Genomic DNA, 12089 nt, shown 5'->3' with positions numbered 1-12089 from the left:
TTTAGAGAACTAACTTAAGCTGAAATTACAGTTTTTAAACGTATGGAACCTTTATTGTAATAAAAAATGTATTATCAAATAAATTAAGGGATTGGTAACTTGAAGCTAATGCAGCTTAGAGTTTTTTTTTATTTTTATAAAAACAAATCCTTTAAATGTATCATCAAATTACTTTCAAAATTAATCAGTAATTTTATTCATTTTTTTTTCACATTATATATCACTTATTTCTGGCACACACATAAATATAACTGCTTGCTATAACTTGTTATATATATATATATACTTTTTTCTTCAATAAGTGTAAATTTTAATTAGAGTTTATGTGAAGATAAAATGAGACATTTTAAATTTCGTAAAAATGGATCATCATTTCATTTTGCTTACCTTACTTTAGATTGTCATCAAATATGTTACCAAAGTATATTATCACTTAAATACAATAATAAAGCAAATTCACGTATTCCTGTAACATCAGTTACATTACGAAAACCACGTTAACTGGAATATAACGTGATTGTTTCTTGATGAGTTCCGCAATTAAAACTGATTGCACGCATCTTAACACAAATCTTCAACCTTACTGCTAATATCCGAATAATCGGAAACGCTTGTATTTTTATTAATTTCTTTTACTAAATTGCCGAGGAAATAACATGTTCATTTCAATTTATATGCCTCCAAAATTGTTAGATATTTGAACTATAAATAATCTAGAGATCTATTTTAACTTTTTCATATATTGAGATTATTAACAGCTTAAGCTTACACCTAGTTTTTTTTACATAAGCTATTTTTTGCAAAAATATAATATAGGAATTTTAATAATTAGAGAATGCCGTTCTGAACCAGAATTTGAATCCATAACCTTCTAGATGAAAGGTAGATTCGCAATCACTCCGTTTCAGAAATTAAAATGTATTTCTCCGAGTATGAAACATTTTATCATATTTTTCCTATTTAACAGACTTCACTAAAAACAGGAAGTTCTTAATTAGATTATTTTATTTTTTACTATATTTGTTCAATCTTTATTGTTTAATAAGTATCCTACTTTTATTTCGAAGGGTGGTCTGCTGTGCTATTGTCTACATCAACAATTAAAAATATTTTTCCGTTTTTCTTGATAATATCCAATAGATTATTATAGAAAAATTACATAACATATAATTGTGACTTAAAATTCTTCATGCAAAAACTGAAAAAAATTATTTGAAAAATATACGATAAAAAGCACTTCCGCATTCCGGTGAACATTCTGTACCAATTTCTTTTTGTCGATTCTTAACAATTCTTCTCTTATTTTATCATGGTAGGTTTTCTTGCATTTGACATCATTTTTGTAAGGTCAGTATTTTTGTTGAATTAACAAAATTGTATACAAAATCAATCTTTATATAAATTAATGTTTGAACCAATTATATCTTGTAACTAAATATTTTTAAATCCTTGATTAAAATTTTGCGCAATGATTAGCGATTGGCTGACACCCAACTGAGTGTGTCGGTTTTAATTTAAAATGTTTGATTCCTTCACTACATTCGCCATTATAGACTCAATATTATCATTATTCCTTAAATATCATTGTCAGCCTGTATTTTTGGCATCTGCTATTGTTTCGTTTTTCATACTTTTTTACGATTTAACGAGTGTTTTCGCCATGATCTCTTTGGTACAGACATCGGTTGTTGCGAAATATATGTTTTTCAATACGAATTTTTTGTATGGTAAAATCTTTACATTTTATTTGGGTTTGGGAATTACACCTGTAATCTTTACGGTAAAATTTTATATTAAATATTAATTGTTTGTTACAGCATAGGATATATTTATTAGAAATAAAAGTTTTTTTTTCCTGTAAAATCTAATATGTGACAATTATTTTTAGATTAATAGCAAAACAAATTTTAATTTATTTTTGTAGAAAATTTGGTGTAAATAGTTTTTAATAAAGATTTTTTAAAGTTTCTTTATAATGAATTAAAAAAAAGAGGATGAGTACCTCCTCTTTTTTTTTAATTCAACCCATAATACTGCCTTTTAAGCTTATTTTCATTATTTATTTTGTATATTTAATCCTTTATTAAGGATCATGTCCAATGATTTCGATGATTCTTTATTTCAGTTGATGTTTTTTTTCGTCCCCCTGTAGCAAGTTTCTTTCTGTTAGATAAACGAAATCTTTTCAAAAAAAAATTTATGTACTCCATAGACTAGAAAATATTTACTTTTTTTATAGCCAGCTTAACGTATATTAATTGTTGTAACGAAATTATATTGAAAGTATTCTTTTATATTTTACAAAAAATTTGATAAAAAAACTTGAAGTAAAATAATAAATAGGTTTTCTAATTTTCCAAAGTCTTTTTTTTTTTGTCTTCAGTCATTTGACTGGTTTGATGCAGCTCTCCAAGATTCCCTATTTAGTGCTAGTCGTTTCATTTCAGTATACCCTCTACATCCTACATCCCTAACAATTTGTTTTACATATTCCAAACGTGGCCTGCCTACACAATTTTTCCCTTCTACCTGTCCTTCCAATATTAAAGGGACCATTACAGGATGTCTTAGTATGTTGCCTATAAGTCTGTCTCTTCTTTTAACTATATTTTTCCAAATGCCTCTTTCTTCATCTATTTGCCGCAATACCTCTTTATTTGTTACTTTATCCACCCATCTGATTTTTAACATTCTCCTATAGCACTGCATTTCAAAACCTTCTAATTTTTTCTTATCACATAATCCGATCGTCCAAGTTTCACTTCCATATAAAGCGACACTTCAAACATACACTTTCAAAAATCTTTTCCTGACATTTAAATTAATTTTTGATGTAAACAAATTATATTTCTTACTGAAGGCTCGTTTCGCCTGTGCTATTCGGCATTTTATATCGCTCCTGCTTCGTCCATCTTTAGTAATTCTACTTCCCAAATAACAAAATTCTTCTACCTCCATAATCTTTTCTCCTCCTATTTGCACATTCAGTGGTCCATCTTTGTTATTTCTACTACATCTAAAAAACAAAAATGTCAAACAGTCTAACCCCTGTTACTTAGTAATTACTTAACTCCATTGTTCTGATTAAACTTTTTTCTTTTTATGAAGGTTTTTTTGAGCTCTTTGCTTCCTTTAATACAAATTACTTTTATTTATACCGTAGTTTTTTTTTACAACATGTTTGTTTTATCATCACTCAAGAACGATTAAATTGAATAATATAAATAAATTAAATTTAATCGTAAATTTTATTATGTTCTAATTTTAAAAATGTTCTTAATCAGAAAAGTTGCTCTCTTGTGTAGATTAAGATTAACTTTCGATTACCAATTCCATTATTGGAAGTAATACAACTAATTTTAAAATCTTTATAAAATACATCTTTCATGGTATTAAAATGGTCTGATGACTATTTTAAATGATGTTAAACTTAATAATTAACAAAGTAATTGTTAAATGCTGGACTATAAACAAAAAATGCACAATTCCTTCTTAATAATAACCAAAAGTAATTTGTAATTTTTGCCATCTACTGTAAATAAGAATGTCTCATTAAAGAGTTGCCTTTAGTATGTCTGTATTGGTCTTTGGATGTCTGTGGTATTTAGCGGTTCTGTTAACATATAGTGTGAAATAAAACGGTTTAATATTCTCATGATTCCACAGTAAAGAGTGTAATTTACACTGATGGTCTTTTAAACGTAGAATAAATATAAACTGTACTTTTTCAAATAATATAAGCTAAATTGATTTAATGAGGATTGTAATATATTTTTAATCTATGCAAACAAAGATTGTTGTAGTTTAAAACTAAATTTTATTTTCTGATAAATTCCTTCGTTCATTATCGTTAATAATACTTTTCTTTAGCGTTTTTTTCTTCATATTGTGACAATTTCTTACTGCTTAATTGTCTAGAAAGCCTTTCTAGCGTTCACCACCATACAAATTATCAGAGTTAATGTTTACAGGGTTAATTTTGTAGATTGTCTTTATTGAATTTTTTTTTTTTTTATGTTTTTCCCACCGATATAAAATGGGTGGGAAAATATAAAATGAGTGACACCCATTTTTTATGGGTGTCGTTATATATATAAAATGATTAAATGAAATCTGTATGCGCGACTCAATTTTACAGACACAAATTTTCCTACTCAAAGAAAATATAATAATAAGGTTCCGATTTATCAGTAATTATGTTAAAAAAGAATATTCGTTTCTTAAAATGGATCAACTTAACAAGTATCCCAGAAAATGTAGAAATAGATAATATTTGCCGTATATCCGAGGTCACTTCGTTTTCTTCAAATATAAACTGTGACAAGCATGTAAATGTCTAACGAATGTTACACGTGAATATAAAATTCGATTCACTTAATCAAATTTTTCAAGATTTGTTGTCTGGGAGTTTAGTAAGTGGTTAGAATTTTGCATTAAGTTGTAGAAATGATTAATTCTTTAAAAATTTGTTCTCATGAGATGAGGCTCATTCCCATTTAAGTGGTTAAGTAAATTGATATGATTTCATACACTGGTTATAAAAAAAAAACCTTGCTTATCATATGATATACATCAATCGACTCTGAAAAGTCAAAAGGTAATGTTGTGTTTTCGTATGGCTTTTTATCAGTTTACTTTGCAATTTGGAATCTTTTTTCTTAAGGATGACAAGAGTCATGTAGCTTCGGTAATATCTGAATGAGTTTATTTTTTTGGACTGAGCCCATTCCATATTAATAGCTATTTCCTATGACTCAATCCAGACAGGGATACACATGTTGCATGACACGATTCTCGGTACAGATTGTTTTGGAAATGTTTATAGGAATCATAATTTCCTAAAATGATGTATGTTGCTACATGTATAGGCTTCAGCATGTAGACCAAGAAACATAATTAAAGACTCGTTATACCACAGAGATACATTATCTATCTCTGTGCTAATATTATTTACATTCTACTATTATTATTTTGAAGATATGATCTACAAAAATCGACTTCTCACCATCGACATATTTAAGAAATCCTTGATGGGTAACATTAGCGAAATCCATTGAAACAGTTGAGTAGGATTTCAGTATTTTCCAATTAAATTACTCTATTAGATAATTTGCAGAGATTGAAGAGCAATGGAGGTGACCTGAATGATATTGTACATAAAAATGTATGTATGGGACAAACTACTAAGCTAGGGAATTCAAATTTATTAAATAACGAAAATCTATCCTCAAGATATCTCAATATCTACCCGTAATACAACAACTGACCAACTGAACAAAAATTTATTATTGTTAAATTAATAAATATATTCATGAAGTATGATACAGAATAACAAGCGCCCGGATACACACACGTACACGCTTGCACATGGAAAAAATTTTTTAATGGTAGTATTTGAACCAGAATTTTTTTATTTTTTTTTGTGAACTCAGGAAAACTCTAAAGTAAAAAGAAAAAATAAACAAATTTTTAAACTATAGCAATATTTTTAATCTTTATTGTACATCGTAACAACTTCGAAAGTAAAAAGAGAAATAAACTTACAAATAACTCAAAAGCCAATTAAAAAATCTTCTAATAATTAAAAATACAATGTCTTTTCATTTTTTCTTTAAACTTAACATTTAAATATCTGCACCATATCAAGAACTACAACCATCAATAAGCCGTAATTTAGTGTTGACTTGAAGATATTGTAACTTAATAATTGCCGGAATTTAAAAAAAAAATTGAAAAAATTGTGTTTTTTTTTTCAATGTACTTCTAAGGTAACTAACTGGGCTTTGATTACGAATTGATTTTTAGGTCAGTCAAATTTTTTAAGTCGATGTATTTATTTTTAAATTAATTTTTTTTTTTTTTTACATTTATTTGGAGAAGTCAATAAAAAACACTGTTCATTTAAAAAAAAATAGCCGTTTCCACGTACGCAAAAAGTGATAAATTTGTCCATTGATAAAAATAGGAAAAGGAATAAAGAAAAACAGGCTTTGTCTGTGTATTAGCTAAGACCCTTTGGTATCCGATGGGTTTTCTGTTATTTTAGTTTTTATCTTTGGAGTTTAAGCTAATTTTTGTGAATTTTCTTTCTTGGGAGTATGTTATATATTTGGATAAAGTCAGGGTACTTATGAAAATCCTTCTACACAAATTGAATACTAAATAACATCATTGAGCAATCAAAGAAAAACGTGGAATATATTTTGAAATTGAGTTTTAATTTTAATAATTAAAAAGAAGAAGAATAAAAATTTGTTAATGTGATTAAAAATAGAGAAAACTAAACAGTCATTAATTAAAAAAAAAATATGATGATTAGGTTGAGAATATATTATATATTCAATTTAAATAAAATATTTAAATATATTCAATTTAAAAAAAAAAAAAAAAACAACTAGTTTCATGTTTTTAACTAAAATTTTATTCTTAAAATAAGTAGATTTTCCTTTATTTTTTAAATATAAACTCACGTAGCATTTTAGTAGCGTGGTAGAATTTTAATTTTTGTTTCCAAACCATCTGCTTCATTATTTTTACTTTTTCAACTTTTTTTTTTTTGGTCTTCAGTCATTTGACTGGTTTGGTGCAGCTCTCTAAGATTCCCTATCTAGTGCTAGTCGTTTCATTTCAGTATACCCTCTACATCCTACATCCCTAACAATTTGTACATATTCCAAACTTGGCCTGCCTACACAATTTTTTTCCTTCTACCTTTCTTCCAATATTAAAGCGACTATTCCAGGATGCCTTAGTATGTGGCCTATAAGTCTGTCTCTTCTTTTAACTATATCTTTCCAAATGCTTCTTTCTTCATCTATTTGTCGCAATACCTCTTCATTTGTCACTTTATCCACCCATCTGATTTTTTACATTCTCCTATAGCACCGCATTTCAAAAGCTTCTAATCTTTTCTTGTCAGATACTCCGATCGTCCAAGTTTCACTTCCATATAAAGCGACACTCCAAACATGTACTTTCAAAAATCTTTTCCTGACATTTAAATTAATTTTTGTGTTAACAAATTATATTTCTTACTGAAGGCTCGTTTCGCTTATACTATTCGGCATTTTATATCGCTCCTGCTTCGTCCATCTTTAGTAATTCTACTTCCCAAATAACAAAATTCTTCTACCTCCATAATCTTTTCTCCTCCTATTTTCACATTCATTGGTCCATATTTGTTATTTCTACTATATTTCATTACTTTTGTTTTGTTCTTTTTTATTTTCATGCGACAGTTCTTTCGTAGGACTTCATCTATGCCGTTCACTGTTTCTTCTAAATCCTTTTTATTCTCAGCTAGAATTACTATATCATCAGCAAATCGTAGCATCTTTATCTTTTCGCCTTTTACTGTTACTCCGAATCTAAATTGTTCTTTAACATAATTAACTGCTAGTTCCATGTAAAGATTGAAAAGTAACGGAGATAGGGAACATGCTTGTCGGACTCCCTTTCTTATTACGGCTTCTTTCTTATGTTCTTCAACTATTACTGTTGCTGTTTGGTTCCTGTACATGGTAAATTATGTATTATTTAAATAATAATTACACAATAATAAATGTTTATAATTAAACAGTAAATAATACAAGTAAAAACATAAAAAATGACATCAGAAAATCTATACGTTTCATGGTCTTCAAAATGACTTATCAGGTTAACGTAGAAAGAAATAGTAAACTGTACGTACATTATATTATACTAAATGATTTTTTTACTTATGTAACTAACCATATAATGTGGCTCGAAATAAAAAAAAGAGTATATGTGTTTTGTTTTGTTTTAATTTAATTTTGGTTATAAAATTAATTTAAGTCTCCGTTTTTTTTTTTTATACATAATTATTTTTTTATTTGAAATTTTAGCGGTGATTTTACTAATTTGTACCCCACAATATAAATGAGACAATACAAATAATTCACTATTTCCTAAATAAAGTGAAACATTAATTTAGTGTCTTCTATCCCAGATAGTGCAGATAATAAATGATTTGAAAATACAAGAATATCTTACTCATTTAAATAAATATTTAGATCAGTTTAACTCCTTTTCATCTTATTAGTGATGACGAGGGGTAAAACATCTTCACAGATGTGTAGTTTACTTTGTAAGCGAGACAAAAATGTTTGCTTTTGTGTGACCAGCTATTTCAATATTTGTTATACCTTTTCATTCCCTATTTTATTAAACACTTTAAGTGTAAGTAATTATTGCCTATTTTCCTAAAATTCTTCTTGCGATTCGATTTTTAATTTTTTAGTTATTCTGGAAATTGGAGAATTTCCAGAATTTAATTCATTACTGAGGACATGATGACTTATGAAATGTAGATAATACGTTTCATTAAATCTTATATTTCCATGTCATTAACATTAGAAAATAAAATTCTTTTAATTACATATTTAATATAATTATAATTGCCCCTTTAATAAGGTTTACCCTCAAATCAAATAAATAATAATAGTAATGATTTATTAATATTACTGATCGAAATTTCATCCTGACCCCAAATTATAATTGTAATACCATTTTTATGAATCAAGTAAGAATTTTGCAGCGTATGAAAACCTGAAAATTTAATAATAGTTGGAGATTGGAAGTCAAGCATTGGAGAAGGCAAGGAAGGAAATATAGTGGGTGAATACGGGCTGGGCAAAAGGAATGAAAGAGGGGACCGACTTATAGAGTTTTGCACGAAGTATAATTTAGTAATTGCCAACACCCAATTTAAAAATCATAATACAAGAATATACACTTGGAAAAAGCCAGGCGATACTGCAAGGTATCAGATAGATTATATCATGGTTAAGCAAAGATTTAGAAATCAACTCGTTGACTGCAAAACTTACCCTGGAGCAGACATTGATAGCGACCATAATTTGGTGATAATGAAATGTAGATTGGGGTTTAAAAACCTGAAGAAAAGGTGTCAGATGAATCGGTGGAATTTAGAGAAGCTTGAGGAAGAGGAGGTAAAGAAGATTTTTGAGGAGGACATCGCAAGAGGTCTGAGTAAAAAAGATAAGGTAGAAAATGTAGAAGAAGAATGGGAGAATGTTAAAAAGGAAATTCTTAAATCAGCAGAAGCGAAATTAGGCGATACAAGGAGAACTGGTAGAAAACCTTGGGTTTCAGACAATATATTGCAGCTGATGGATGAACGTAGAAAATATAAGAATGCTAGTGATGAAGAAAGTAAAAGGAACTATCGACAATTAAGAAATGCTATAAACAGGAAGTGCAAACTGGCGAAAGAAGAGTGGATTAAAGAAAAGTATTCAGAAGTGGAAAGAGAAATGAACATTAGTAAAATAGACGGAGCATACAGGAAAGTTAAGGAAAGTTTTGAGGTACATAAATTAAAATTTAATAATGTGTAAAACAAAGATGGTACACCAATATATAATACGAAAGGTAAACTCTATAGATGGGTGGAATATATTGAAGAGTTATACGGAGGAAATGAATTAGAAAATGGTGTTACAGAGGAAGAAGAGGAAGTTGAGTAGGATGAAATGGGAGAAACAATACTGAGATCTGAATTTAAGAGACCATTCAAAGATTTAAATGGCAGAAAGGCTCCTAGAATAGACGGAATACCAGTAGAATTACTGCGCAGTGCAGTTGAGGAAGCGATTGATAGATAATACAAGCTGGTGTGTAATATTTATGAAAAAGGGGAAGTTGCGTCAGACTTCAAAAAAAGTGTTATAGACATGATACCAAAGAAAGCAGGGGCAGATAAATGTGAAGAATACAGAACAATTAGTTTAACTAGTCATTCATCAAAAATCTTAACTAGAATTCTATACAGAAGAATTGAGAGGAGAGTGGAAGAACTGTTAGGAGAAACGAATTTGGTTTCAGAAAAAGTATAGGGACAAGGGAAGCAATTTTAGGCCTCAGATTAATAGTAGAAGGAAGATTAAAGAAAAACAAACCAACATACTTGGCGTTTATAGACCTAGAAAAGGCTTTCGATAACGTAGACTGGAATAAAATGTTCAGCATTTTAAAAAAATTATGGTTCAAATACAGAGATAGAAGAACAATTGCTAACATGTACAGGAACCAAACAGCAACAATAACAATTGAAGAACATAAGAAAGAAGCCCTAATAAGAAAGGGAGTCCGACAAGGATGTTCCCTATCTCCGTTACTTTTTAATCTTTACATGGAACTAGCAGTTAATGATGTTAAAGAACAATTTAGATTCGGAGTAACAGTACAAGGTGAAAAGATAAAGATGCTACGATTTGCTGATGATATAGTGATTCTAGCCGAGAGTAAAAAGGATTTAGAAGAAACAATGAACGGCATAGATGAAGTCCTACGCAAAAACTATCGCATAAAAACAAACAAGAACAAAACAAAAGTAATGAAAAGTAGTAGAAATAACAAAGATGGACCACTGAATGTGAAAATAGGAGGAGAAAAGATTTTGGAGGTAGAAGAATTTTGTTATTTGGGAAGTAAAATTACTAAAGATGGACGAAGCAGGAGCGATATAAAATGCCGAATAGCACAAGCTAAACGAGCCTTCAGTAAGAAATATAATTTGTTTACATAAAAAATTAATTTAAATGTCAGGAAAAGATTTTTGAAAGTGTATGTTTGGAGTGTCGCTTTATATGGAAGTGAAACTTGGACGATCGGAGTATCTGAGAAGAAAATATTAGACGCTTTTGAAATGCGGTGCTACAGGAGAATGTTAGAAATCAGATGGGTGGATAAAGTGACAAATGAAGAGGTATTGCGGCAAATAGATGAAGAAAGTAGCATTTGGAAAAATATAGTTAAAAGAAGGGACAGACTTATAGGCCACATAGTAAGGCATCCTGGAATAGTCGCTTTAATATTGGAAGGACAGGTAGAAGGAAAAAATTGTGTAGGCAGGCCACGTTTGGAGTATGTAAAACAAATTGTTGGGGATGTAGGATGTAGAGGGTATACTGAAATGAAACGACTAGCACTAGATAGGGAATCTTGGAGAGCTGCATCAAACCAGTCAAATGACTGAAGACAAAAAAAAAAAAAAAATGAAAACCTGATCGTGATTCGAACCCGGAACCTACCTGAAGAAAGATTATACTACTCCTCCTTACTACTCCTCCAAGGAGGTAGGCAAATATTATATTAAGGTATAATACATTATTTTAAATTTGATGTTACACGATTAATTTCTATAATGATAAAATTCGTGTAGAAATCAATAAAATATCAAAAGAAAAAAAATGTTAAAAAAATTATAAAACTGATAAAACATCTTTGTTATTAATTTTAAAACCTTTATAAACCTCGGTAAAGATTGCTAATGAGCCTAGTCTTTGGTTTCTCTGAGTAAAATAATTTTTGCGAAAAACGTTGCTAAATAATATTTTGTGGCTTAATGGGAACTACAAAAAATTTTAACGTTTGTAACTACAAATTATCATCATTTTAGAATCTAAAATCAATATCATCTTGTTTATAAACATGTTGTTTGCAAACATATTCATTAGTCACTACATCAAGTGAGAAATTATTGATTATAAACTGACTTCGTTTGTAAAGTTTAGGTTACAGAAAGTTCTGAACTTTCTGACAGTGAATTTCTATGGTATAAATAACTCTGGTGTAGCAACTTGGACCGCGGATAACATTTTGGTAAATTCTCTTTGATTGTAACTTAACATGTCAAATACGTCAGTACAAACTTTATTTCAACCGTGCCAAATATTATAACTGAATATAAATCGGTTTTCCAATATTTTTACTTATTAACAAACCCTTCTTGACTTATGTAGCGGTTACATTTTGGTGATAAGTGAAAACCGCTGATCAAAGAATGACTAATATAGATGAAGTCCACGAGTAAAGTTTGACTAGTAGAATACAATATTTAAACGTGAAATATTCATCTTTAATTGGAAGTAAATTCGAATTGGATAAAAATTTTATTTCTTGTACTTATTAAGGATAAATAGAAGTAATATAATGATATTACATAGTTAAATAAATTATGAACGGAATATCTTTCTTTTAATGAAAATATTTTTTTAAATTTCAAACTCATAGGCAAAGAAAAAGGAATTACACTGTAGGTCACA

General features: G+C 28.9%; 1 protein-coding gene across 1 annotated transcript in view; it reads left to right on the top strand.

Annotated features, from left to right (window-relative positions):
- The window catches only part of LOC142317980 (uncharacterized), a 621817-nt gene that overhangs the window by 137396 nt on the left and 472332 nt on the right, over positions 1 to 12089 (top strand). The gene's annotated exons all lie outside the window — the stretch shown is intronic.

Source organism: Lycorma delicatula, chromosome 1, assembly GCF_047948215.1.
Source record: "Lycorma delicatula isolate Av1 chromosome 1, ASM4794821v1, whole genome shotgun sequence".
Classification (NCBI taxonomy): domain Eukaryota; kingdom Metazoa; phylum Arthropoda; class Insecta; order Hemiptera; family Fulgoridae; genus Lycorma; species Lycorma delicatula.
Note: the sequence above shows the minus strand (reverse complement) of the source record. Positions and strands in the feature narration are given on the sequence as shown.